A 25,697-nucleotide genomic window follows, 5' to 3' on the forward strand; every position below is an offset into this window, starting at 1 on the left:
GGGCGACATGTCCAGTCGCCCGTCCTCCGGGATCGTGGCATCCGGCCATCTGATTGGCCGGAGCCGCGGTGACGTCACTCCCGCGCACGCGCGCGGGAGCCGATGGTCACGGCACGGGGCTCTGAAGGAACCCCACCAGCGGCCGTTCCTTCAGAGCACATGCGCCAGTGATGTCACTGGCTGCATGTAAGGTAAATATCTCCTAAACGGTACATGCTTAGGAGATATTTACAGTACCTATAGGTAAGCCTTATCATAGGCTTACCTATAGGTACAACTTGCAGAGGAGGGTTTACTTCCTCTTTAAGCTAAAAAACCTTCTACCTTTACAACCACTTTAAAGCGTTTGTTACCCCAACACTTCATATTCCTGATATGTGTCTTCTGTACCATGTACTTGTATGAGAAAGTATCCTGTTCTCTTTGTATTGCTTCCTTTATGTGAAATCCCTGGTGTTCCTGCCAGTCCCTCTGCTTTCCTCTGCAGCCGAGATGTTTTAATGTAACCGCCGCAACAGCTGATGCGGTGTAACGTTACAACACACTACTGTGAAAATTCCATACCCTCCGAGCATGCGCAATGCTAGCTCCTCAGCTGTTCAATGACGTATCTGGAGCTGTGAGCATGCGCACTGCTACGCTGCTCAGCTGTTCCATTACGTTTCTGACAGGAAGTGATGTGGGTATGGAAATTTCACGAGGTATGGTTTTCTAACGTTACACAGGATCGTATGATCTCTGCAGTTACACCAGGGAGAATGACAGGCGGCTTTGTATACATCAGCTGCCTGCCTATCTCCCTCTCCAGCGGGAAATCGCGAGTGACCGGCGGACATCAGAGCCGCTGGTCACTCGCGCAGGGATGTCAGGGAACAAGCGGGGGCGGGAGCGCGCCACCGGCATCACGCAATTGCCCCCTACAGGCTCCGGGGCGAGCGATGTAGTACTATGTCACTTTGCCCAGGAGGGGCTGACCGCCGCAGTATATGTACTTGCGGCGGTCGGCAAGTGTTTAACCACCTCCCACCCGGCCATTGTACATATACGGCCGGGTGGGAGTCTCGTCCTTCTGCTCGGACGTTCCGGAACGTCCTTCAGAAGGAGTGAGATCGCAGCACCGCAGGCACGCGCAGCGGCGCAATCTCGATGTGCCTGTGTCCCTCGGACACAGAGAACAAGATGCGGCAGGAGGGCCCTGTGATTGGCCCTCCTGATCACATGACGGCTGTGTCCAATCACAGCTGTCATGTAACGTAAACACAGCCGTTGTAACGGCTTCGATCTCTTCTCAGTGAGGAGAAGAAGAGAGGATCGATACTGCAGCTGGGGTGATCAGTGAGTATTTCTAATTACTCACTGATCACAGGGGGGGGGGTCTGTGCTGGTAATGAGAACATTGATTACCAGTGCAGCCCTGGGAGGGGGGGTGCCACTAGAGCCACCAGGGATGCCCATCCATGACCACCAGGGATGCCCACCATGGATGGCAAACAGAGCTCAGAGAGCCTGCCAGTGGTGCCCTCCTATCAGTGCCGCCCACCAATGCCATCTATCAGTGCTGCGCACCAGTGCCCATTATTGCTCACCAGTGTACATCAGTCCTGCCCATCAGTGCCGATCAGTGCCACCCATCAGTGCTGCATATCAGATCCTCCTCATCAGTGCCTGTCAGCGGCGTCATCAGTACTCATCAGTGCAGGAAAAAAACGTATCTATTTACAAAATTTTATAACCTAAACAAAAAATGTTTTTTTTTTTTCAAACTTTTCAGTCTTTTTTTATTTGTGCACCAAAAAAGAAAAAACCTGACGGTGATCAAATACCACCAAAAGAAAGCTCTATTTGTGGGGAAAAATGACACAAATTTGGTTTAGGTACAGTGTTGCATGACCGCACAATTGTCATTCAAAATGCAACAGCGCTAAAAGGGGAAAATTGGTGTGGGAAGGAAGGGGGTGAAAGCGCCCGGTATTGAGGTAGTTAAACTGAATGGGTTGTTTTACAAGATGATCATGTACAATCACTACAATAGTTCTGGTGACACCCCAAGATCCCCTCGCTTTGGGGAAATTCTCGCTCACTTCCTGTTTGGCTATAGGACAGGAAGTGAAAGGAAATCTCCGCCATGAGCCACAGAGGGCACAATAACCTGACAGGGGTTAGCCCTCTCCCTTTATCTATGCACAGTCAGGAAACTACAATGTCGCCTTTGGTTACACTTTAAGCCATTATTATTTGCAAACAAAGCATTGAACGATAGGAAAGGCACATACAAGGCCGTCTCATGGTGAAATAACTTGATGCTTTTCCTTTACGTGACCTCCAGAGCGTTGCCTACCACTTCTTCCGGGTCACCAGGGGGTGATATCACTCCGGATTTCCGCTATTCAGGGTCTCTGACGAACACATCGCACTGCGCATGCTCTGAGGGGCGCTCGCTATTCTCACGTGTTCTGGGTGGTCAGACTCTCACGCATGCGCCATGTTCCCTCAGCCTGCTGCCTCCGCGCATGCGCGCTGTGTCGCGTCTGGGAGGCTGCGGCTGACAAGGAGTTCGGCGGAACCAGAGGGCGGAGATCGGGCCCGAGTGATCCGTGTGAGCCAAAGGGGAAGGTGGGGAGGGGGGAAGTGCGGGGACACACATTGTGGGGGAGGTCATTGGGGTGTGAAGGGGGATTGCCGTGTCATGGAGAGCTCTATGAGGGTCCTATCTGTGTAGGGGGGGTCCTATCTGTGTATGAGGGGTCCTATCTGTGTATGAGGAGGGGTCCTATCTGTGTAGAGTGTATGAGGAGGGGTCCTATCTGTGTACAGTGTAGGAGGGGTCCTATCTGTGTACGGTGTACAAAGGGGTCCTATCTGTGTACGGTGTACAAAGGGGTCCTATCTGTGTACGGTGTACAAAGGGGTCCTATCTGTGTACGGTGTAGGAGGGGTCCTGTCTGTGTACAGTGTAGGAGGGGTCCTATCTGTGTACAGTGTAGGAGGGGTCCTATCTGTGTACAGTGTAGGAGGGGTCCTGTCTGTGTACGGTGTACAAAGGGGTCCTATCTGTGTACGGTGTACAAAGGGGTCCTATCTGTGTACAGTGTACTGGGGGTCCTGTCTGTGTACAGTGTATGAGGAGGGGTCCTATCTGTGTACAGTGTATGAGGAGGGGTCCTGTCTGTGTACGGTGTACAAAGGGGTCCTATCTGTGTACGGTGTACAAAGGGGTCCTATCTGTGTACAGTGTACTGGGGGTCCTGTCTGTGTACAGTGTATGAGGAGGGGTCCTGTCTGTGTACAGTGTATGAGGAGGGGTCCTGTCTGTGTACGGTGTACAAAGGGGTCCTATCTGTGTACGGTGTACAAAGGGGTCCTATCTGTGTACAGTGTACTGGGGGTCCTGTCTGTGTACAGTGTATGAGGAGGGGTCCTGTCTGTGTACAGTGTATGAGGAGGGGTCCTATCTGTGTACAGTGTAGGAGGGGTCCTGTCTGTGTACAGTGTAGGAGGGGTCCTATCTGTGTACGGTGTACAAAGGGGTCCTATCTGTGTACGGTGTACAAAGGGGTCCTATCTGTGTACAGTGTACTGGGGGTCCTGTCTGTGTACAGTGTATGAGGAGGGGTCCTGTCTGTGTACAGTGTATGAGGAGGGGTCCTGTCTGTGTACGGTGTACAAAGGGGTCCTATCTGTGTACGGTGTACAAAGGGGTCCTATCTGTGTACAGTGTACTGGGGGTCCTGTCTGTGTACAGTGTATGAGGAGGGGTCCTGTCTGTGTACAGTGTATGAGGAGGGGTCCTATCTGTGTACAGTGTAGGAGGGGTCCTGTCTGTGTACAGTGTAGGAGGGGTCCTATCTGTGTACGGTGTACAAAGGGGTCCTATCTGTGTACGGTGTACAAAGGGGTCCTATCTGTGTACGGTGTAGGAGGGGTCCTGTCTGTGTACAGTGTATGAGGAGGGGTCCTGTCTGTGTACAGTGTAGGAGGGGTCCTGTCTGTGTACAGTGTAGGAGGGGTCCTGTCTGTGTACGGTGTACAAAGGGGTCCTATCTGTGTACGGTGTACAAAGGGGTCCTATCTGTGTACGGTGTACAAAGGGGTCCTATCTGTGTACAGTGTACTGGGGGTCCTATCTGTGTACAGTGTACTGGGGGTCCTGTCTGTGTACAGTGTATGAGGAGGGGTCCTATCTGTGTACAGTGTATGAGGAGGGGTCCTGTCTGTGTACGGTGTACAAAGGGGTCCTATCTGTGTACGGTGTACAAAGGGGTCCTATCTGTGTACAGTGTACTGGGGGTCCTGTCTGTGTACAGTGTATGAGGAGGGGTCCTGTCTGTGTACAGTGTATGAGGAGGGGTCCTGTCTGTGTACGGTGTACAAAGGGGTCCTATCTGTGTACGGTGTACAAAGGGGTCCTATCTGTGTACAGTGTACTGGGGGTCCTGTCTGTGTACAGTGTATGAGGAGGGGTCCTGTCTGTGTACAGTGTATGAGGAGGGGTCCTATCTGTGTACAGTGTAGGAGGGGTCCTGTCTGTGTACAGTGTAGGAGGGGTCCTATCTGTGTACGGTGTACAAAGGGGTCCTATCTGTGTACGGTGTACAAAGGGGTCCTATCTGTGTACAGTGTACTGGGGGTCCTGTCTGTGTACAGTGTATGAGGAGGGGTCCTGTCTGTGTACAGTGTATGAGGAGGGGTCCTGTCTGTGTACGGTGTACAAAGGGGTCCTATCTGTGTACGGTGTACAAAGGGGTCCTATCTGTGTACAGTGTACTGGGGGTCCTGTCTGTGTACAGTGTATGAGGAGGGGTCCTGTCTGTGTACAGTGTATGAGGAGGGGTCCTATCTGTGTACAGTGTAGGAGGGGTCCTGTCTGTGTACAGTGTAGGAGGGGTCCTATCTGTGTACGGTGTACAAAGGGGTCCTATCTGTGTACGGTGTACAAAGGGGTCCTATCTGTGTACGGTGTAGGAGGGGTCCTGTCTGTGTACAGTGTATGAGGAGGGGTCCTGTCTGTGTACAGTGTAGGAGGGGTCCTGTCTGTGTACAGTGTAGGAGGGGTCCTGTCTGTGTACGGTGTACAAAGGGGTCCTATCTGTGTACGGTGTACAAAGGGGTCCTATCTGTGTACGGTGTACAAAGGGGTCCTATCTGTGTACAGTGTACTGGGGGTCCTGTCTGTGTACAGTGTATGAGGAGGGGTCCTATCTGTGTACAGTGTATGAGGAGGGGTCCTGTCTGTGTACGGTGTACAAAGGGGTCCTATCTGTGTACGGTGTACAAAGGGGTCCTATCTGTGTACAGTGTACTGGGGGTCCTGTCTGTGTACAGTGTATGAGGAGGGGTCCTGTCTGTGTACAGTGTATGAGGAGGGGTCCTGTCTGTGTACAGTGTATGAGGAGGGGTCCTATCTGTGTACAGTGTAGGAGGGGTCCTGTCTGTGTACGGTGTACAAAGGGGTCCTATCTGTGTACGGTGTACAAAGGGGTCCTATCTGTGTACGGTGTAGGAGGGGTCCTGTCTGTGTACAGTGTATGAGGAGGGGTCCTGTCTGTGTACAGTGTAGGAGGGGTCCTGTCTGTGTACAGTGTAGGAGGGGTCCTGTCTGTGTACGGTGTACAAAGGGGTCCTATCTGTGTACGGTGTACAAAGGGGTCCTATCTGTGTACAGTGTACTGGGGGTCCTGTCTGTGTACAGTGTATGAGGAGGGGTCCTATCTGTGTACAGTGTATGAGGAGGGGTCCTATCTGTGTACGGTGTACAAAGGGGTCCTATCTGTGTACAGTGTACAAAGGGGTCCTATCTGTGTACAGTGTATGAGGAGGGGTCCTATCTGTGTACGGTGTACAAAGGGGTCCTATCTGTGTACGGTGTACAAAGGGGTCCTATCTGTGTACGGTGTACAAAGGGGTCCTATCTGTGTACAGTGTATGAGGAGGGGTCCTGTCTGTGTACAGTGTATGAGGAGGGGGTCCTATCTGTGTACAGTGTATGAGGAGGGGTCCTATCTGTGTACGGTGTACAAAGGGGTCCTATCTGTGTACAGTGTACAAAGGGGTCCTATCTGTGTACAGTGTATGAGGAGGGGTCCTATCTGTGTACAGTGTAGGAGGGGTCCTATCTGTGTACGGTGTACAAAGGGGTCCTATCTGTGTACGGTGTACAAAGGGGTCCTATCTGTGTACGGTGTACAAAGGGGTCCTATCTGTGTACAGTGTATGAGGAGGGGTCCTGTCTGTGTACAGTGTATGAGGGGTCCTATCTGTGTACGGTGTACAAAGGGGTCCTGTCTGTGTACAGTGTATGAGGAGGGGTCCTGTCTGTGTACAGTGTATGAGGAGGGGTCCTGTCTGTGTACAGTGTAGGAGGGGTCCTGTCTGTGTACGGTGTACAAAGGGGTCCTATCTGTGTACGGTGTACAAAGGGGTCCTATCTGTGTACGGTGTACAAAGGGGTCCTATCTGTGTACAGTGTATGAGGAGGGGTCCTGTCTGTGTACAGTGTATGAGGAGGGGTCCTGTCTGTGTACAGTGTATGAGGAGGGGTCCTGTCTGTGTACAGTGTATGAGGGGTCCTATCTGTGTACGGTGTACAAAGGGGTCCTATCTGTGTACAGTGTAGGAGGGGTCCTGTCTGTGTACAGTGTATGAGGAGGGGTCCTATCTGTGTACGGTGTACAAAGGGGTCCTATCTGTGTACGGTGTACAAAGGGGTCCTATCTGTGTACGGTGTACAAAGGGGTCCTATCTGTGTACGGTGTACAAAGGGGTCCTATCTGTGTACAGTGTATGAGGAGGGGTCCTGTCTGTGTACGGTGTAGGAGGGGTCCTGTCTGTGTACGGTGTAGGAGGGGTCCTGTCTGTGTACAGTGTAGGAGGGGTCCTATCTGTGTACGGTGTACAAAGGGGTCCTATCTGTGTACAGTGTATGAGGAGGGGTCCTGTCTGTGTACAGTGTATGAGGAGGGGTCCTGTCTGTGTACAGTGTAGGAGGGGTCCTGTCTGTGTACAGTGTATGTGGAGGGGTCCTATCTGTGTACAGTGTATGAGGGGTCCTGTCTGTGTACAGTGTAGGAGGGGTCCTGTCTGTGTACAGTGTACTGGGGGTCCTGTGTTGGCTGTATGAGGTGGGAGTCCTATCCTGTGTGCGCTGTACGGTGCCTTGAAAAAGTATTCATACCCTTTGAAATTTTCCACATTTTGTCATGTTACAACCAACAAAGTATCTGTATTTTATTGGGATTGTATGTGATAGACGGACACAAAGTGGCTCATAATTAAGTGGAAGGAAATGATAAACGGTTTTCAAAATCTTTTACAAATATGTGAAAAGGGTGGTGTGTATTTGTATTCAGCCCCCTTTACTCTGATACCCCTAACTAAAATCTAGTGGAACTAATGGCGCTTTTCCACTGCATGGAACCGTACCGGTTCGGCACGCTTTTGTGCTTTTCCACTGCTGGTACCGCATGGTATAGTGTCGGAACGGTTCGGTACGGTACGGTATAGGTTTGCTTTTCCACTGCATGGAACCGAACGGTGCGGTACGGCTCTGAAAAAACAGTACCTACTCGATTGTGGTTCCAACAGGTACCAAACTGGTACCATATCCCATAATCCTTTGCATGCAGTCACTACTAGCCACTGATTGGTCAGAGAATCCCACCCACCCCGTTGTTATCCCACCCACTTAACTTTAGTACTACTTTAGTGGAAAAGCAAACCTATACCGTACCGTACCGAACCGTTCCGACACTATACCATGCGGTACCGCTGTGGAAAAGCAAACCGGGCCAAGCAGGGCCGAGTAGAGCCGAGCCGGTACTAGCCGGTACTTGCAGTGGAAAAGTGCCATAATTGCCTCAGAAGATCTCTAATTAGTAAATAGAGTCCACCTGTGTGTAATTTAATCTCAGTATAAATACAGCTGTTCTGTGAAGCCCTCAGAGGTTTGTTAGATAACCTTGATAAACGGCATCATGGAGGCCAAGGAACACACCAGACAAGTCAGGGATAAAGTTGTGGAGAAGTTTTAAAGCAGAGTTAGGTTATAACAAAAAAAAAAAAAATTATCCCAAGTTTTGAACATCTCACGGAACACTGTTCAATCCATTATCCGAAGATTGAGTATGACACAACTGCAAACCTACCAAGACATGGCCGGACAAGGAGAGCATTAATCAGAGAAGCAGCCAAGAGGCCCATGGTAACTCTGGAGGAGCTGCAGAGATCCACAGCTCAGGTGGGAGAAGAGCAAACATGAAAGAAGGTGCTCTGGTCAGATGAGACCAAAAAATTGAACTTTTTGGCGTAAAAGCAAAACTGTGTGGTGGAAAGCTAACACTGCGCATCACCCTGAACACACCATCCCCACCGTGAAACATGGTGGTGGCAGCATCATATTGTGGAGATGCTTTTCTTCAGCAGGGACAGGGAAGCTGGTCAGAGTTGATGGGAAGATGGGTGGAGCCAAATAACAGGGCAATCTTGGAGGAAAACCCATTGGAGTCTGCCAAAGGCTTGAGATTGGGGCGGAGGTTCACCTCCAGCAGGACAACAACCCTAAACATAAACATACAGCCAGAGCTACAATGGAATGGTTTACATCAAAGCATATTCATGTGTTAGAATGGCCCAGTCAACGTTTAGCCCCAAATCCAACTGAGGATTTGTGACAAGACTTGAAAATTGCTGTTCTCAACAATTTCACTCTCTAGGTGTGCAAAGCTGGTAGAGACATCCCCCTAAAACACTTGCAGCTGTAATTGCAGCAAAAGTATTGACTCAGGGGGGCGGAATACAAATGCACGCCACACTTTTCAGGTATTTGTAAAAAAAAAAAGAGAAAACAATTTATAATTTCTCTTACGTCCTCCGACAGTCGCCGCCTCTTCATATTCGTCACATATGGGGTATTAGACTTTGCTCCGAAGGAGTAGCTAGGCAGCAGAATATGTTAACATTAAAGCTTTTAACATATCCCACCCTCAAGGGGTGGTCCCCTCAGTCAATACCCTCCTACTTCCTGCAACCATATCTCAGTTTCAATGTCTACCTTGTCGGGAGTGGCTGGCTCTCTCTGTGCTGGGGCTTTGTGCCCCAGACTCTTTCTTCTTTTTTGACTTTTTGTTTGAGTTTTTTCTCTACCTTTACTTAGCTGTTCTTTTTGTCAGCATTAGTTCTTCTGATGAAGAGGATCATGCGGGCTGGGTCTCGGGCTGATCCCCCTGGTCGCAGGTCGTGGGTCAGTGGCTTCCCAGCCTGCCATCGAGCGTTCAGCCAGGTAACGCTCCTGGCACAGTGAACGACCCATCCCTGTTCGGTGCAGGGATGATTGGTGAGGTGGCTACCTCACTGGACGCTGTGTGGTTTCTTAACCCCCATTTTGTGCATCTTGTATGCGACTCTCCCTGCCTCATGTGCAGCGGCTTGTTCGCCTGTGCGGGTCCCCCACACCATTGAGAGGTAAGTGTATCTATGTGGGGACCTGTCTGTCTGGGGTGTCAGTCTGGGACTGTGTAACCTGCCTCTGTTCTCACTGTTTGTCTCCCTATCACTCTGCTGCATGCTGCGGGCTGCAAGGGGGGGGGGGGAGCTGTGTGATACTGTCTGTGTCAGCCTTGTTCAGTGTGAGAAGCTGTGTGCTGTGGGGCATGTTTTGTGGCATGTTTGGGCACAATACAGCGATCGCTGCGGCGATCTGCCATGTTTTTTTATATGGATGGTGTTATGTGCATTACTGTACTGTAGGAGCGGCGGTTTCGGCGCCAAACGGCTCCATTTTGCCTGCACTCGCTCCGGCCGCATGTTCTACATGCATGGCGGCCATTTTCTTGTAGCCTCCCATAGGCTTTAATAGAGCGCCCTGGTCTCATCACTTCCCCTTCTCCTGGGTACACCGATCGAGGCAGCAGCAGCGGCGAGGGTCTCCTCAGGTTTTATCCTTCTGTTCTTGCTATATCCATTGCCTGTGTCAGTTTATTGTCCCTGTGGGGGTCTCATTGTGCTTGTGTGTGGTGCGGTGGGCTGCGCTCGCCGCGCTTGTTAAAGGGGCAGTTAACCGTTTATTCTCCGGCATATCATATTGGGGCAATGGATTCTCAGGAGGGCAAATTTCCTGCCACCTTGGTGGAAAGCCAGGGGACCGCTGTTTCCCCCCCAGGGGGGGATTTGGCCACTATTGTGGCTGGCCTTGCTGCTCAGGTGCAGATGCTGGTGGCTGCTCAATCTACTAAAAGACCCAGAGTTTCTATTTCCTCTGATTCTGAGGGTGAAGGTGATGGGGCTGTTATGGCGGGGGTCTCCTTATCGGGGTCCCGCTCCTCCCTGGATCTAGTGGGGTCCGAGGTGGAGGCTGAGGTTGAGGGGGTTGATAATTCTCCCCCTGGCTCGCCTGAAGAGCTTGCAATCATGGATGACTTGATTGCTTCCATAAAACAAACGCTGCGTTTGCAGGATGAAGTGTGTCCCCCCGCTGCCTTGGCGGCTTATGGGACGCAGAGAAAACGCAGGACGCCGCAGGTTTTTCCCTGCAATGATGATTTTCAGCGCGCTGTTAAGGAACAATGGCGCAATTTACGCAAACCTTTTGCTGTGCCAAGTAGGTTCAAGCTGCGTTATCCTTTTTTGCCTTCCACTGATGAACGGTGGTGTGTACCACCCCCGGTGGATCACGCAATTGCGGTTTTGAACAAATCCACTGCGATTCCTGCAGAGGATTCCCCGGTGTTCCGTGATGCCACGGATAGAAGAATGGAGTCTCTTGCCCGTCTTCCTTTTTCTGTTACGGGTTCTATGCTTAAAGTGTGCTTAAACTCTGTTTGCCTCTCTCATGGCGGCCCAGGCTGTCGCAAGTTGGACGCAGATGCTTAGGCGCGTCCTAGTGGCCGATTCGGCCTCGCCAGCGACCCTGGATATGGTGGATCAAATCCACCAGGGTGTCATGTATCTGTGTGATGCGGACTTGGACTTAGTCCCATTGGCTGCACGTGTACACAGCGTGGCGGTGTTGTCTCGCCGCCTGGTTTGGTTGAAGTGTTGGTCGGTGGACCAATCTGCCTTATGATGGGTCTCGCCTTTTTGGGGAGTCCTTGGATGTGTTGATTAAGGGGATCACCGGAGGTAAGAGCACTCTCTTGCCCCATTTCCCCAAGGCTAAGGGGGCTTCTGGGAAGAAGCATGCTAATTTTCGGCCCCCTCAGGGGTCCTTTCGTGCCTTTCGGTCGCACTACAAGGGCAAACCGTTCAAGGGACAAGGCTCTCAAAAGAAGCCCTGGTCTGGTAAACAGAAGTCCGGTCAGTCCGGACCCGCTGCCCATAACAGTGCGGCCTGAAGGGGCGCCCTCACCCAGTTTTGGGGTGGGGGGACGCTTGCTCGGTTTTCTTCAACCCTGGTTGGCCCGCGTGCGGGACAGATGGGTTCAGGAGATTGTTCGATCTGGTTACAAGATCGAGTTTCTCTCTCGGCCGGAGAGCAGATTTTTTCCCTCAAATCTTCAACTGTCTCCAGAGCGTTTACGGGACCTGCACCTGGCGGTGCGAGACCTGAGGGCTCAGGGAGTGGTGGTTCCGGTGCCTCATCGGGACAGATTTCGGGGGTTTTATTCCAATCTGTTCACCGTGCCCAGGAAGGAGGGCAAGGTTCGTCCAATTCTGGACTTGAAGGCTCTAAACCGCTCTGTGCGGGTTCGCAAGTTCCGCATGGAATCCCTGCGGTCGGTGGTGGCTGCCCTGGTTCCAGGGGAATTCATGGCCTCCATCGATTTGAAGGATGCGTATCTTCACATCCCCATTTTCGAGGGTCACAAGAGGTACCTTCGATTCGCCATTGCGGAGGATCACTACCAGTTCGTGGCGTTACCTTTTGGTCTCGCCTCTGCTCCGCGGGTTTTCACCAAGGTGTTTGCACCGGTTCTGGCATTATTGAGAGCCCAGGGCATCTCTGTCCTGGGGTATCTGGACGACATTCTGGTTCGGTCTGCGACCAGCCAGGGTCTGGAGAAGGACCTGTCTGTCACGATGCAAACTCTGCAGGAGTTTGGTTGGACGATAAATTTTCCAAAGTCGACACTGAGTCCGTCGGTTCGTCTTCCCTACCTGGGAATGATCCTGGACTCGGTTCAGGCGAAGGTCTTCCTGCCGGAAGACAAACTCGGAACTCTTCAGGAGGAAGTCAGGTCCCTCAGGGACTTTCCGCACTCGTCTCTGCGGACGTGCATGAGATGTCTGGGATTGATGGTCTCGGCCTTCGAGGCGATTCCCTTCGCCCAGTTTCACACACGGGGTCTCCAAGCGGAGATCCTGTCCAGGTGGGACGGGCGACCTCAATCTCTGGATCTTCAAATCTCGTTGGGCCATCGCACCAGAAGGGACCTTCTGTGGTGGCTCCAGTCCCCGATGGTGTCGGGGGGGCAAGTCTTTTCGTCCTATCTCGTGGACGGTGATCACCACGGATGCCAGCCTGTCGGGCTGGGGTGGTGGTCTGGGCGTTCTGTCCGCCCAGGGAACTTGGTCGGAGGGGGAGTCCTCCCTTCCGATCAACATTCTGGAATTGCGTGCGATAAATCTCTGTCTTCATCTTTGAACGGACCGGCTGCAGGGCTGCCCGGTTCGGGTGCAGACGGACAATGCCACGGCGGTGGCCTACATCAACCACCAAGGGGGCACCAGGAGTGCCCGAGCGGCTCGAGAAGTGGCCGACATTCTGTCCTGGGCCGAGACTCATGTCCCGGCGATAACGGCGGTTCACATTCCGGGGGTGGAGAACTGGCAGGCGGACTATCTGAGTCGCCAGACCCTGGATCAGGGGGAATGGTCTCTCCACCCGGCTGTCTTCCAGATGTTGTGCGCGAAGTGGGGTCTTCCAGATGTGGACCTGTTCGCATCTCGTCTCAACAACAAGGTTCGTGGCAAGGACGCGCGACCCTCGGGCAGACGCGTCGGACGCGTTAGTGGCCCCGTGGCATCAGTACAAGCTGATGTACGCGTTTCCACCGATTCAGTTGCTGTCCAGGTTCCTTCGCAGGTTACACTCGGAAAGCAGCACGGTGATTCTTGTGGCGCCGGATTGGTCACGCCGGTCCTGGTACGCAGACCTCGTGAATCTGGCGGTCGACGCCCTGTGGCGTCTGCCTCTTCGAGACAATCTCCTGTCTCAAGGGCCGATATACCATCCTGCTTTACAGTCGCTGGCTTTGACGGCCTGGCTGTTGAGACCGAGGTCCTGAAGGAGAGGGGTCTCTCCCCTGAGGTCGTTCATACCTTGATCAACGCGAGGAAGTCTTCCTCGGGGAAGGTTTACTACCGTACTTGGAAGGCCTATTTTGCCTGGTGTGAGTCCAGGGGGTTTTCACCCCGCACGTACTCGGTTTCCCGAGTGTTGTCCTTCCTTCAAACAGGTGTCGATCAGCGTTTGGCGCTGGCTACGATAAAGGGTCAGGTGTCTGCGCTGGCCGTTCTTTTTCAACGTCCCGTGGCTTCCAACTCCTTGGTTGGCACTTTTGTTCAGGGAGTGCGGCATCTGGTTCCTCCTAGGAGGGATCCTCTGCCCCCTTGGGACTTGAATCTCATTCTATCCGTGTTACAACGTGCTCCTTTTGAACAGATCAGGGAGATCTCGTTGTCTATGTTGTCCAAAAAGGTCGCCTTTTTGGTTGCGATCACTTCGGCTCGCAGAGTGTCGGAGCTGGCGGCTTTGTCCGGCAAGTCTCCGTATCTGGTTATTCACTTGGATAAGGTGGTCTTGCTACCTAATCCTTCTTTTCTTCCGAAGCGAGTTTCGGAATTCCATCTCAATGAGGATATTGTCTTGCCTTCGCTGTGCGCGAAGCCTAAACATCCGAAAGAGGTGAGACTACATTCTTTGGATGTTGTTCGGGCGATAAGGGTTTACCTTAAATCGACTGAGTCTTTTCGAAAGACGGATTCCTTGTTTGTTCTTCCAGAGGGTCCTCGGAAGGGCATGGCGGCGTCGGCCTCTACCATCGCCAAATGGATCAGGCAGACCATTGAACAGGCCTATGCTTCCCCCTGTGCCTGTGAAGGCGCACTCTACTAGATCTCTGAGTACGTCTTGGGCCTGTCGTCATGGGGCTTCTGTAGCCCAGGTGTGTAAGGCGGCGACCTGGTCGACCGTACACACTTTCACAAAATTCTACAAGGTAGATGTTCAGGCATCGGCGGATGCTTCCTTTGGCCGCAAGGTTCTTAGTGCGGCTGTTCCCTAGGATCACCTGTTGGGATCCCTGGCTTTTGGGATATGTCTTTTATTCCCTGGTTATTTGTTTTTCCCTGGGTTGTTGCTCCTGTTGAGCAAGTTTTTTCCTATTGCCCAGCTGGTTTCCTTCCTTAGGTAAGGTTCCTTTCTTTGATGCGGAGACTGCGTTGCCTTACGGCGCGGATGCGTTTCCCACCCCTCATGTTTGCACTGCTTTGGGACGTCCCCATTGTGACGAATATGAAGAGGCGGCGACTGTCGGAGGACGTAAGAGAAAACTGAATTTTTGTAAAATCTTACCTGTAAAATTCCTTTCTCTGAGTCCTCCGACAGTCGCCGCCCCCGCCCCTCTTTTGGGGTTTTGGTTATATACTCTACTGCTATTCCACTGAAACTGAGATATGGTTGCAGGAAGTAGGAGGGTATTGACTGAGGGGACCACCCCTTGAGGGTGGGATATGTTAAAAGCTTTAATGTTAACATATTCTGTTGCCTAGCTACTCCTTCAGAGCAAAGTCTAATACCCCCCATTGTGACGAATATGAAGAGGCGGCGACTGTCGGAGGACTCAGAGAAAGGAATTTTACAGGTAAGATTTTACAAAAATTCCGTTTTTCTAGGGATGCACCGAAATTATCGGCCGAAAATGGGCCTATCCCATTTCGGCCGATAATGGGTAATGCCGAAATTAATGGCCGCCGTGAGAAAGGAGGAGGGCGCAGCGCAGGTTTAAAAAGTCCCACTTCTGGCCGGCCGCCTGCCTCTCAATGATGTCCCTACTACTATGATCTGTTCATGAATGAAGTGACATACCGGGCGGGAGGGCGGAGAGCGGCCGCTAATAGCTATAACTATGTGAGCTTCACTTCCCTGTCAGCGGGACGATGAGCATGAATGAACTGACCTGACACCGGGCAGGGGGAGCGGCCGCTAATAGCTATAACTAAATGAGCTTCACTTCCCTGTCATGCGGGTATCTCCTCTGATAGGGAAGTGAAGCGCTCACATAGTTACAGCTACCGTATTAGCGGCCGCTCGCCCTTCCTCCCGCCCGGTGTGTCACTTCATTCATATACACATCGTAGTAGTGACATCACCGGGAGGTCTTTTGAATGAAGGACACCGAAGGAGCACTCAGCAGAGTGAGAGTAAGGAGATTGAATCATTGGGATGGGGAGGGACGCTGAGGCAGAGGGGGGGAGGGGGAGCTGAGGCAGCTTACCAATGGTATTAGTATTATGCAGCATGAGGGGGTTAATGTATTGTCACTGGTGCATTAGTGACCGACCAGTGGCAGTTAATTAACCCCTTTGTGCTGCATTAGTGCAACCAGTATCAGTGCAACCAGTGTTAATTAACACTGATACTGGTTGCACTAATGCAGCACAAAGGGGTTAATTAACTGCCACTTGTCAGTCACTAATGCATCAGTGACCAGCAGTGACAATACATTAACCCCCTCATGCTGCATAATACAAATACCATTGGTAATTAAATTAACTACTTGCCAACCCATCACAGTTCATATACTGTGACAGAATGGCAGCGACAGGTATGTCGCTGCCTGTTTTTGGTGTATGCCCCTCTTCTATCTATTTTAAAATTTTTTGGGGAAAAAGTAATTTTCGATTTTGGTTTTCGGCCAAGGGCATCCTGCATTTTCGGTTTCGGCCCAAAATTTTCATTTCGGTGCATCCCTATCATTTTCCTTCTTTCCTATGTGCCACTTTGTGTTGGTCTATCACGTAAAATCCCAATTAAATACATTTGTTTTTGATTGTAACATGAGAAAATATAGAATAATGTAAGGGGTATGAATATTTTTTTCCATTTCATCTTCCATGACAGCACAAGAGAGTGGCTCCACCTACCTAAAACGGGAAACACAAAATAAAGAGCACAGTCACTTAGTGTCCTCAGTATTTGTTTCCTCCTGCCTAACAGGAACATCTAAGGGTCCTTTTCACACGGTCGCTCCGTGTGTCCGCAAATCATCCTATTTTTTTGCGGACATAATGTAAGTGAATGGCACCTAGGATGTCAGCGGAATACCATCCGCTGACATCCGATTTTCCTCCTTTCAGTTCTGTTCCGTTTTTTGGAACGGAACAGAACCCTATTTTTTTTCTTCCATGTAAAAAACGGAAAGGAAGGAAAATCGGATGTCAGCGGTGTCATACGCTGACATCCACAGTGCCATATACTTACATTATGTCCGCATATCATCCGCAAACGGATAGGATGATATGCGGGCACACGGAGCGGATGACACAAATGTCATCCGCTCCGTGAAAAAAAAAAAAAGTCCCGCAGCGGACACAAACAGCGGAGCGGCCGTCTGAAAGGACCCTAAATGTTTTGTTAGTTTTCCTGCTAGTTGCAGGGGCCTTCTTCTATATGCGTCCCCATGATTCCGGGACAGTGGACTTGGAGGGATCTCATATCTGGGATTTTCTAGGCTATATTTGTAAGTATCCTAGCTGTGGGACCTTCCCTCTACATTACCTGCTTGGTTTTCCCTAAAGTTCTATCTTCTGGAGGAGAAGCAGCTATCCCCGTGGAGCCCTCCGTTACTCACACTTAGTCAATCTCTATGTCCTTGGTTGCTGGCCGGGCTCCTGATGTTTGCTGCTGATTGATATGGATAGATTATGGCCCTGTATGAGGGGTTCTATCTTTGTACAGTGTATGGGGGTCATGTCTGTCCAGTCATATGTCCCAGGATAGTCCCTGTACTGTATACAGAGGTGATATGTGGAGGAGGGGGTCACACATGAAGTCATTGTACAGTGTCTGTCTTTGGGGTCTATCATACACTGAGATCTCCCCTCATCAATCCCACAGGACCAGTCTATACCATACATGCTGGAGGAGGACTGATATAAGACCAGGCAGGAAAATCCTACAGACAGAAGATCAGGCAATACAGATGAGACCATAAAAGACAAAAGACCAGACAGCATAGTCAGACAGGGCATTACAGACCAGGGAGGTCAGAACATCAGGAAGGACAGACCGACAACCAGGAAGGATAGACAGGCCCAAGTAATATAGACAAGGGAGGACTGAAGATCAGGCAGCTAATACATACCAGAAAAGACACACAGAAGACCAGCAAGACAGATATACAGAGTAGTAGAGACAAAGGAAGACAGACAGACCAGACAGGCCAGAGAAGACAGGAGACCAGGCAGGATAGTCAGACTGAGCAAAACCGAGCAGAGAGAAATGGCCAGGCTATACAGACCCAGGAGGACAGACAGGAAAGCTACAGATGAAAGGATAGACAGCAGACCAGGGAGGGCAGATAGACAGACGAGGGAAAACAGACCAGAGAGGAGATTAGGAGAGGCAGGGGAGACAGACTAGAAAAGAAAGAAGACCATGCTGGACAGACAGACTGGGCAAGAATGACTGACCAGAAAGGAAAGGCAGAAGACGATGCTGGTGGATGGACCAGGGAAGACAGACCAGGCAGGACAGAAAAGCCACCAGTCGCCCCATTGGTACAGTCTGATCTATTTCTTATAGAAGAGTCTTGCACTCTCCCCTGTGTTCTAGAATTGGTGAACATTTTGCTGAGTAAAGGAATGTAGAAACGTTTGACTACAAGCTATATGTGGCTTTGCTTAGACCCCATTCACACTACCGTAACTGGTTAGCCTGACAAGTCGCGGTTCATTGACTGCTACAGGACCCGTTCTAATAGGAGCGACTCAAGTGGCTCCGACTTAGAAAAAGGTTCCTGTACTACTTCGGGACGACATCGGAGCAACTTGCATAGACATTCATTATATGAAGTCCGTGCAAGTCGCGGTGCACGCGACTTCACAGGTCGCCCCCGAAGTCGTGCCGCGTTAGTGTGAACCGGCACTTAAAGTATAGGTAACCCATTTTTATTTTCATTTTGGATAAAGTAAAGGAGAGTATAACACCTATCCTTTTTTTTTTTTTTCCCCATCGGTGTCCCTCTAGGGAGATTTCCCTTCTTTTCCTGTCCCAGGAAGTGAGAGAATGCCTGCTTGTCCCCAGAACTACAGTCCTCCATTGGAAGATTTTCTCCTGTTTTATTTTAAATGTAGGACTTCCACATTTTGGCCCCTCTCACATAGATGTCTCTTCCAATAAGCAGGGGATCCATGAATGAAGTGGAGGGCACTTTGGTGACATCTGTGTGTCTGTTCAGCTTTTTTCCCCAGCTTGAAACTGCAGAGTAACAGACCCATGGTAGCTCTATGTGCAGGTTGATGTATATGGACAGAGTCTTCCTTTTACTTCTTTTTCCCGAGCTGAGCGGCTGGCCTGTTGCATTCTGAACACATGAGGACGGCTGTTCAACACGGACACCAGTCAGAGAATGCTTTGCATCTTTTGATTGGTTGCGTAGCGTTCTCATTGGATGAGGTAGATAATGTGATGTCCCCTCCCTGACTCACCTCCGGATCCGATCAGGGAACTCTTTGCATTCATTCAGAACTGACACTTGTTCCAAGCGGCCAAACTCCTGTGTTCTGAATGTATCAGGCCAGTGGAGACAGAATGGCTGTCTGCTGATGTAAACACGACAGACCGCTCTTCTGTCAGTAATGAACACAGGGATCCTGTCTTCTTATTTAGGAACACAGAGCTCTGTGTTTATCCAGCAAGCCCATCCCCCATACAGTTAGAGAGCACCCCCTAGACACATTTAATACTTTGATCGCCCCTGGTGTTAACCCCTTCCCTGCCAGTGTCATTAGTACAGTAACAGTGCATTTTTTTTAGCACTGATTACTGTAGTATTGTCACTGGTCCCCCCCCCCCAAAAAATGTCAGGTGTCCGATCTGTCTGCCACAATATCGCAGTCCTGCTAAAAATCGCTGATCACCGCCATTACTATTAAAAAAAAAAAAATAAAAGTGACAGAAATCTTTCCCTTCGTTTTGTAGACGTGATAACTTTTGCGAAAACCAATCAATATACACTTATTGAGATTTTTTTTTTAACAAAAATATGTAGCAGAATACATATTGGCCTAAAATGATGAAAAAAATTATATTTCTATTTTTTTTTTTTTTTATTGGGAATGTTTTATAGCAGAAAGTAAAAAATATATATATATATATATATATAAAAAAATATATATATTTTTTTGTTTATAGCGCAAAAAATAAAAATCTCACAGGTGTTCAAATACCACCAAAAGAAAGCTCTATTTGTGGGGGAAAAGGATGTACATTTTTTTTTTTTTTATTTTGGGTACAGCATCCCACGACCGGGCAATTGTCAGTTAAAGTAACGCAGTGCAGTATTGCAAAAAAATGGTCTGGTCATTAAGGGGGAAAAACCTTCCGGTCCAGAAGTGGTTAAAATATCCATACCTGGAATTCTTCTATAATGTATAATTTTAAAGGCAATTTTTTTTTGGGAAGGAGTGGAAAGAGATTGGAGCCGCTGTGGGGTTTCTGTTGCTCTTTGTCCTAGTGACGTCATCACCAAAAGGGGAAGAAAATCCCAAAATTGTAGTCGCTAGAATAGAAAAAGGGAAATTGTCAAATGGGGTTATTAGTTCTAGTCACCCTGGTGACTACCATCCCTCACTTTGGATGGATTTCCTCTCACTTCCTGTTGTGGCCAAGGGACAGGAAGTGAAGGGAAATATCTTTTTCAATGATAGAAGAAGAAAATCTGACCGGTGTTACAACCTCCCTTTATCCAAAATTAAGAAAAAAAAATTTTGGTTTCAGTTCTATGTTCACTTTCCGCTATACGTAAACTTTAACCACAACACCTATATGCAGTTCTTCCAGTCCCTTATTGCAGCCATATAGCAGCTGCATGTGGGTTACCTTCCCCTAAATTTCTGTGCTCCTCATAGCAGGCACATTATGGGTGTCTCCCCACCCCCACCCTATAGCAGCTAGCTGTACAGGGTTACCACCCAAAGCAGACACTTCCTTCGTGTCATTATTGGTGATATAGGGATTAATAATTGCTGCTATGCCTTAGACGGCCATTGCACTGATCCCTGTATTACCTCAATCCAAACTTACACTAATCAGCCATTACATTATGACTGCTGACATGTTAAGTGAATAACACTGATTATCTTGATACAATGGCATCTGAAAGTCAGTGGGATATAAGGAACAAGTAAACATGTTGATATGGGAAACCTTGGGTCCTGCCATTCATGTGGATGTTACTTGGCATGTACTACCTACCTACACGTTGTTGCTGATCAAGTACACCCCCTCGTGGAAACTATTCCCTGGTGGCAGATTTCAGCAGGATAATGCACCTTGCCACACTGCAAAAAACGGTTCAAGAATAGATTTGAGGCACACAATGACCTTGAGGTGTTGATTTGGCCTCCAAATTCCCCAGATCTCAGTCAATTTGAGCATCTGTGGCAGGGATTTCTAAACTACAGCCCTCCATAGAGAAGGGGACAGGGCTGTGTGTGTGTGTCAGCGGGGGGTGTGAAAGGGGCAGTGCTTTAGGGGTGATATGTGTGTGGGGGGTAGTGCTGTGGGGTAGCGGGGGGGTGGTGTGAAGGGGGGGGATGTGAAGGGGGACAGTGCTGTGTGTGGGGTGGTTGTGAAGGGGGACAGTGCTGTGTGTGGGGTGGTTGTGAAGGGGGGACAGTGCTGTGTGGGGTGGTTGTGAAGGGGGGACAGTGCTGTGAAGGGGGACAGTGCTGTGGGGGGGGGGTGTGAAGGGGGGACAGTGCTGGGGGGGGTGGGAAGGGGGACAGGTCTTGTGGAGGGGAATGTGAAGGGGGGACAGTGCTGGGAGGGTGGGAAGGGGGACAGTGCTGTGGGGGCAGGGGGGTTGCGAAGGGGTACAGTGCTGTGGGGGGGGGGGGGGGTGTGAAGGGAGTAGTGCTGTGGGGGTGATATGTGAGGGGGGGGGACAATGCTGTGGGGGTGACGTGTGAAGGGGGACAATGTTGTGGGGGGGATGTGAAAGAGGCAGTGCTGTGGGGGTGACATGTGACAGGGGGGTTGATGTGGGGGGTATGAGAAGAGGGCAGTGCTGTGGGAGGGGGGGGGGCAGTGCTGTGGGGGGATGTGAAAGGGGCCGTGCTTTGTGGCTGATATGTGAAGGAAGGCAGTGCTGTGGGGGAAGGGAAGTGAAGGGGGACAGTGCTGTGGGGTGATGCAGTGCATTGCGAAAGTATTCGGCCCCCTTGAACTTTTCGACCTTTAGCCACGTTTCAGGCTTCAAACATAAAGATATAAAACTGTAATTTTTTTTTGTGAAGAATAAACAACAAGTGGGACACAATCATGAAGTGGAATGAAATTTATTGGATATTTCAAACTTTTTTAACAAATAAAAAAAATGAAAAATTGGGTGTGCAAAATTATTCAGCCCCCTTAAGTTAATGCTTTGTAGCGGCACCTTTTGCTGCGATTACAGCTGTAAGTCGCTTGGGGTATGTCTCTATCTGTTTTGCACATCGAGAGACTGAAATTTTTGCCCATTCCTCCTTGCAAAACAGCTCGAGCTCAGTGAGGTTGGATGGAGAGCGTTTGTGAACAGCAGTTTTCAGTTCTTTCCACAGATTCTCAATTGGATTCAGGTCTGGACTTTGACTTGGCCATTCTAACACCTGGATATGTTTATTTGTGAACCATTCCATTGTAGATTTGGCTTTATGTTTTGGATCATTGTCTTGTTGGAAGACAAATCTCCGTCCCAGTCTCAGGTCTTTTGCAGACTCCATCAGGTTTTCTTCCAGAATGGCCCTGTATTTGGCTCCATCCATCTTCCCATCAATTTTAATCACCTTCCCTGTCCCTGCTGAAGAAAAGCAGGCCCAAACCATGATGCTGCCACCACCATGTTTGACAGTGGGGATGGTGTGTTCAGGGTGATGAGCTGTGTTGCTTATTACGCCAAACATAACCTTTTGCATTGTTGCCAAAAAGTTTGATTTTGGTTTCATCTGACCAGAGCACCTTCTTCCACATGTTTGGTGTGTCTCCCAGGTGGCTTGTGGCAAACTTTAAACAACACTTTTTATGGATATCTTTAAGAAATGGCTTTCTTCTTGCCACTCTTCCATAAAGGCCAGATTTGTGCAGTATACGACTGATTGTTGTCCTATGGACAGAGTCTCCCACCTCAGCTGTAGATCTCTGCAGTTCATCCAGAGTGATCATGGGCCTCTTGGCTGCATCTCTGCTCAGTCTTCTCCTTGTATGAGCTGAAAGTTTAGAGGGACGGCCAGGTCTTCGTAGATTTGCAGTGGTCTGATACTCCTTCCATTTCAATATTATCGCTTACACAGTGCTCCTTGGGATGTTTAATGCTTGGGAAATCTTTTTGTATCCAAATCCGGCTTTAAACTTCTCCAACAGTATCTCGGACCTGCCTGGTGTGTTCCTTGTTCTTCATGATGCTCTCTGCGCTTTAAACGGACCTCTGAGACTATCACAGTGCAGGTGCATTTATACGGAGACTTGATTACACACAGGTGGATTCTTTTTATCATCATTAGTCATTTAGGTCAACATTGGATCATTCAGAGATCCTCACTGAACTTCTGGAGAGAGTTTGCTGCACTGAAAGTAAAGGGGCCGAATAATTTTGCACGCCCAATTTTTCAGTTTATTTGTTAACAAAGTTTGAAATATCCAATAAATTTCGGTCCACTTCATGATTGTGTCCCACTTGTTGTTGATTCTTCACAAAAAATTAGTTTTATATCTTTATGTTTGAAGCCTGAAATGTGGCAAAAGGTCGCAAAGTTCAAGGGGGCCGAATACTTTCGCAAAGCTTTGTATGTGAGGGGGACAATGCTGTGGGGGTGACTCTTCAAGGGGGACAATGTTGTGGGGGGGGTATGTTAGGGGAGCAGTGCTGTGGGGGGGGATGTGAAAGGGGCAGTGCTGTGGGGGTGACATGTGACAGGGGGATAATGTTGTGGTGGGTATGAGAAGGGGGGCAGTGCTGTGGGGGGAGGGTGTGAAGGGGGGTAGTGCTGTGGTGGGATGTGAAGGGTGGGGGGGGGTGTGAAGGGGACAGTGTTGTGGACGGGGTTGTGAAGGGGGGCAGTGCTGTGTGTGGGGAGTGGTGATGTAAAGGGGGACAGTGCTGTGTGGGGGGAAGTGAAAGGGACAGTGCTGTGGGGCTATGTGAAGGGGGGCAGTGCTGTGTGTGGGGGGTGGTGATGTAAAGAGGCAGTGCTGTGGGGCTGACATGTGAAGGGGGGCAGTGCTGTGGGGCTGACGTGTGAAGGGGGGCAGTGCTGTGGGGCTGACGTGTGAAGGGGGGCAGTGCTGTGGGGCTGACTTGTGAAGGGGGGCAGTGCTGTGGGGCTAACATGTGAAGGGGGGCAGTGCTGTGGGGCTAACATGTGAAGGGGGGCAGTGCTGTGGGGCTAACATGTGAAGGGGGGCAGTGCTGTGGGGCTAACGTGTGAAGGGGGGCAGTGCTGTGGGGCTGACGTGTGAAGGGGGGCAGTGCTGTGGGGCTGACGTGTGAAGGGGGGCAGTGCTGTGGGGCTGACTTGTGAAGGGGGGCAGTGCTGTGGGGCTAACATGTGAAGGGGGGCAGTGCTGTGGGGCTAACATGTGAAGGGGGGCAGTGCTGTGGGGCTAACATGTGAAGGGGGGCAGTGCTGTGGGGCTAACGTGTGAAGGGGGGCAGTGCTGTGGGGCTGACGTGTGAAGGGGGGCAGTGCTGTGGGGCTGACGTGTGAAGGGGGGCAGTGCTGTGGGGCTGACTTGTGAAGGGGGGCAGTGCTGTGGGGCTGACTTGTGAAGGGGGGCAGTGCTGTGGGGCTAACATGTGAAGGGGGGCAGTGCTGTGGGGCTAACATGTGAAGGGGGGCAGTGCTGTGGGGCTAACATGTGAAGGGGGGCAGTGCTGTGGGGCTAACATGTGAAGGGGGGCAGTGCTGTGGGGCTAACATGTGAAGGGGGGCAGTGCTGTGTGTGGGGGTTGGTGATGTAAAGGGGGACAGTGCTGTGGGTGGGGGGTGGTGATGTAAAGGGGGACAGTGCTGTGGGGCTGATATGTGAAGGGGGACAGTGCTGTGTGTGGGGGGTGGTGATGTAAAGGAGAACAGTGCTGTGGGGTGGGGGTGGTGATGTAAAGGGGAACAGTACTGTGGGGCTGATATGTGAAGGGGGGCAGTGCTTTATGTGGGGGGTGGTGATGTGAAGGGGGACTGTGCTGTGGGGCTGATATGTGAAGGGGGGGGGAAGTGCTGTGGTGAAGATGTGAAGTGGGGCAGTGCTGTGTGTGGGGGGTGGTGATGTAAAGGGGGACAGTGCTGTGGGGCTGATATGTGAAGGGGGGGGGGGGAGTGCTGTGGTGAAGATGTGAAGGGGTACAAGCAACTGCACACAGATTGAGGTGTTGCATAGAAAATGTGCAGAAGTACCATTGGCTCTTAAACACACTGAAAAACAAGGTGCCATTTCCCGCACATGGAAATTGCCTAGTACAAATGCACCATTAAGTTTCTATGCGGCTGCATTTTTAAAAATGTGACCGGTCCTTTTCCCAGCAGAAAACACAGGCACAGCAGCCTATTTGAATTAATGGGCTGTCCTGCCTGCACACCTGGGCGGTGATGTAAAGAATCTGAGTCATAGCACAAAAATGTGATTAGGACCTCCTGCTGGAAAAATGTTTTACTATTCGGACCTCCATGAATTTTAATTCAATACCCCCTCTGATATAGGTACCGATAATAACACCAGAGAGTATTTATCCAGGGAATATCCGATTGCCTCTTGGGAGATCAGAAATACATTTTCTTCCCCTGTGGACTAAATTGGGTCATGCTTTGTTTTTTGCCTTCCTCTGGATCAATTGTGGGTATAGGAATTGTGTATTTGGAGGTTTTCTATTTATATAGATTTTTCTGTTGGTTGAACTTGATGGACTTGTGTCATTTTTCAACATAACTGTTACCTTCCCTACACTACAAACTGCTTGTATGACCCAGCTTTCAGTGTACGGTGTCACATGAGACAACACAGAGCAGACTGCATCCCTCTTGCCTGTAGTTGCAGAGCATTAAAGCAGAATGTCGTTTTTGCCAGGGGACACTTTCACGTGACCCAAGCAACTGGATATCCTCCTGCCCTGATGTCTGATCTACCAGTAGACGAAGAAGGTGTAGAATACAAGAATCCTCGTGAATATTCTATTACTTATGTGTTACTCTATGCTATTTGTTAATCCAATCTGCAGGGAACAGAAAACTGTAATGTTGGTTATGTCATGTACTCATTTTCCAAATGAAAAGACACATTCTCTGTCCTGCTTTTAGAACTGCTCATTTTTAATTTACGAAGTTTGGATGTACATTGCTTTTTCCACCATGCAGCGGCAAGGAAATGGGCCTTTTTTATTGCTGTAAATGCACATTGTAAACCTGCTCATGGATACCTTGTGTTGGCAATTTTACATGAGCATAAATAAGTTAAAACACATTCTCTGCAGTTAGGTGGATGTCTTTTATAGCATGTGTAGCAAGTTTTCCAG

General features: G+C 50.1%; 1 protein-coding gene across 1 annotated transcript in view; it reads left to right on the top strand.

Annotated features, from left to right (window-relative positions):
• Positions 1–2,486: 2,486 nt before the first annotated feature.
• The window catches only part of GAPVD1 (GTPase activating protein and VPS9 domains 1), a 284,263-nt gene continuing 261,052 nt past the window's right edge, over positions 2,487–25,697 (top strand). Inside the window, exon 1 of the mRNA XM_082263589.1 lies at positions 2,487–2,596. The gene's annotated coding sequence lies outside the window, so the exon portion shown is untranslated. The remainder of the gene's footprint in view (positions 2,597–25,697) is intronic.

This window comes from Pelophylax lessonae (genome assembly GCF_965119305.1).
Source record: "Pelophylax lessonae genome assembly, chromosome: 7".
Classification (NCBI taxonomy): domain Eukaryota; kingdom Metazoa; phylum Chordata; class Amphibia; order Anura; family Ranidae; genus Pelophylax; species Pelophylax lessonae.